Raw genomic sequence first — 3,755 nt, forward strand, 5'->3', positions numbered from 1 at the left:
ATGTCTAGAAGTTCTGTTTAATTCATTTTTATGGTATCTATTTCTATAGAGTTCCTCCTTCAAGTCATGTAATCATTATTCTCTTCTCTTGAAGTTGTCTGTTTTCTCTTGCATCTCATTGAGTTTAGTTATGATAAATATTCTGAATTCTTTTTCTGACATTTCAATGATAGTTTTCCAGTGGAGATGAATAATTGTGCTCTCTTGGGCAAAAAATATTACCTGGTTTTCTCATATTTTTTGAGGCACTGTTGCGACTTTTAGCCATCCAGTGATGTACTGACTTCTTGCTACTTATGTGAAATATATTTCTTTTGCTATGTGCCCCTATGATTCCCTTTGATGTGAATTAGCTACATGCCAGTTTCCTTCTACTGTGGCAGTGTGATATCCATAATAGGAATTTTGGGTTCACACATACATAGAGGTGTTTCTCTCCTCTTTGACTGATATAAGTGGGGAAGAGAACTCCTCCAAAACCTCAGTGTTTAGATGTTTGACTACTGTTTATGCCAAACCTGTCAAGTCACTATGTGGCAAAGAATTGACCTGAGAGGTGAAAATATAGGAGTCATATTCAAAATGGTGCACCACACCTTCCATGGTGTACAAAGCAGGCCCTTCTCCCACATCCTAGACTGAGCAGGAAGCTTGGGTGAAGAGCTGCTTCCAATTAGACCTGCTTTCTCTCTGCTCCTCCATTGATTCCAATTTTAAAGTTTTCCCCCCTTTCATTGCCAGAATGTGTGTATGCTTGCTAGAGAGAGAAACCATCTCCCAATGCAACATAGTCATTCTGCAATTCTTTTTCTCCTTTCCTCCTTCCTTTTATGATTTTGCACACACACATGCACCTGGCATATTTTTCAAGCTACTGGAACTGGGATTTGAATTAGGTCATCCACATGGTATCCAGCTTTGCATGCTCAGCACTAAACCACTGTACTACTGGGGCCAGTCCTGGATTCAAATTGTTTTTGTTAAAAAAAAAATACAATGAAATACTTACCTGGCAAGGGAGATACCATGATCACGAAGGTGGTTTTCCCAGGGCGAGGCTTATCCATTGCACTCCAGATGTGCTGACCCCTGCGATTTCCCCAAATGTGGGAAACCCAACTGCATAATTTGTGGTAGTGGGGGACTGCGTTCACACTTTCCCCTGAAAAAAAAAAATACAATGAAAACATTCTTGTACTGGAGCAAGCAATTGGCATGGTGGCTAAAGCACTGCATTCCACATGGTTGACAGTGCAGTTTGAGTCCCAGACCTGGCATTTTTGAAAAACATACCAGGTATGTGTGCATGCATGCCCAAAATCCTAAGAAGAGAATGGAAGAGAAGAGATTGTGGCATGGCCATCCCCCCTTGGGGAGTTATTTCTCACTTTCCCTCCCTGTCTCTCTGGTGAACATATATCCTTTATAGCAAAAACTAAAAACAAAACAAACAAATAAAGAACATTTGTATTTTAACTTCATGTTCCAAGAAAATTTGTTTTAATTGCCAGAAGGTACATATTCTCACCAGAGAGACAGAGAGAGAGAAAACAGACCCCCACAGTAGAGCATGGTCACATGACAACCCCCTTCTTTCATTTCTCCATCTTACTAGGATTTGAAGTATTCATATGCACGTGCATCACATGTTTTTCAAGTCACCAGAGCCAGGATCCAAACCACAGCAGGTCATTTAGGATCCAATTCCCTAAAAAAGTGCTTAAACACTGTGCTTTAAGACCTGTCCTTCCACAAACTCATATATAACATGACCAAACAACTTAATGGAACACTGCAACAACACTGTTGCTAACAACATAATACACACATGTAGTGCACATAGAACTTCCTGCAGATAGACCATATTCTAAGCCATAAAAATGGAACAAACTACAAAAGATTGAAATCATGTAAAATATACTCTATAAACCACAATGTAACTAAAAACTAAAATAGCAAGAGTAGAGTTAGAAATATTTTTAACGTGTGAAATCCACAAACATTTGGTCATTAAATACCACTTTTTAAAAATACCTTTGGGTCAAATAAGAAATTACAAAAGAAATTAGAAAGTGAGATTTTTGAGATTAGTGAGAATAGAATTACACTAAATCAAGATGGATGAGATACAGTTAAAGCTGGGACCAGCAGTTAGCATAATGGCTATGTTGCTGGACTCCCACATAGTCAACCGTGGTTCGAATCCGGACCCAGTGGCTTAAACTCATGCCGGGCACGTGTGCGTGCATTCTCAAGATCCCGAGAGGAGAATGGAGGAGAAGGGATTGTGGCGTGGCCATACCCCCTGGGGGGTGATTTCTCGCTTTCTGTCTCTCTATCTCTCTCTGTCTTCCTGGCGAGCACACATGCCCTATTGCAAAAACCTCTCAAAAAAAAAAAAAAAACTGTGAGACCTTTGTAATAACCTGTTCCAAAATGAGAAGCACAGGTTTCTTGGTGAGTATCAGTGAAACGTAACTGCAGAGAGATTGTGGATCACCTCCTCTCACACACCTCTGAATGCTTAGAATTAACTTCAAGAAATTAGAAAGAAGTATATAATCCATCAGATGACCAGAAACCAGCGCAGAGGCACAAGAAATATAAGAAGCCAAGAAAATGTCTCTCCCCCAAAGGAAAAGAACAACCATCCCTTATCCACAGACAGTACAAAGGAACTCATCAAAATATATGATAAATAATTCAGAATATTTATAGTAACAAAAATAAATGAGATGCAAAAAATGAGAGACAATGAACCCGAGAAGGTGCAAGAGAAAATAGATAACAAGTTACAGGAGTGGAGGAAGTTCTTTCATGATTTGAACGAAGAAATACATGCCATGAAAAAAATCAAATAGAGTTGTTAGAGATGAAGGCTGTAATACAGAAAATCAAAACCTCCCTTGAAAGTATTAATAGCAGATTAGTCCATGCAAAAGATCAAATCTCAGATGTAAAAGACAAGACAAAACCTCTGACCTAGAAAAAAATCTCCAGAAAGACTGAGAAAATACCCAAAAACATGAGCATAATATACAAGAAATACTAAATACCATTAAGTGCCCAAACATCCAGATAATCGGTTTCCCAGAAGGTGAAGAAACTAGTAAGGGCATGGATAATCTATTCCATAAAATCCTGGAAGAAAACTTTACAAACCTAGAGAGGCATTTAAATATCCAGACCCAAGAACTACAAATGATCCCACATACAGTCAACCTAAGAAGATCTTCTCCAAGGCACATCATAGCCAGGCTGGCCAAATCCACAGACAAAGATACTAAAATTGGCAAGAGAGATATTTCAGGTTACTTTGAAAGGTTATCCCATTAAGCTAACATCAGACTTATTGGAAACAACACGAGCAAGGAAAGAATGGGAACATACATATATTCAAAGTGTTAAAATAAAAACAATTTCAACCAAGAATACTATACTGACCAAAATTATCTTTCATATGAGAAGAAAAGATAAAAAAAAATTCTTGGATAAACAAAACCTGAAAGAATTTGCCAACACCATACCAACCCTTCAAGAAGTTCTGAAAGGAATGTTTTACCAAGAACACTAAAGATACACAGAAAGAAATAAGAGAACAAAGAGTAACCAAGAAAATACTAGGGACAAGTCTGGAAATATCAATAATAACATTGAATGTTAATGGATTAAATTCTATCAAGAGACACAGACCGGCTGAATGCATAAAAAACAGAAACCCTCTATCTGTTGCCTCCAAGAAACGAATACCCAGG

The 3,755-nt window shown here is 38.1% G+C and overlaps 1 non-coding gene across 1 annotated transcript; it reads left to right on the plus strand.

Moving 5' to 3' along the window:
- Positions 1-1,001: 1,001 nt before the first annotated feature.
- LOC114005200 (U1 spliceosomal RNA) lies at positions 1,002-1,165 on the plus strand. The gene has a single exon (XR_003547078.1). It is a non-coding gene; the product is annotated as a U1 spliceosomal RNA (small nuclear RNA).
- Positions 1,166-3,755: the final 2,590 nt, after the last annotated feature.

The sequence above is a fragment of the Tupaia chinensis genome, unplaced genomic scaffold, assembly GCF_000334495.1.
Source record: "Tupaia chinensis unplaced genomic scaffold, TupChi_1.0 Scaffold143466_1, whole genome shotgun sequence".
NCBI classification, from domain to species: domain Eukaryota; kingdom Metazoa; phylum Chordata; class Mammalia; order Scandentia; family Tupaiidae; genus Tupaia; species Tupaia belangeri.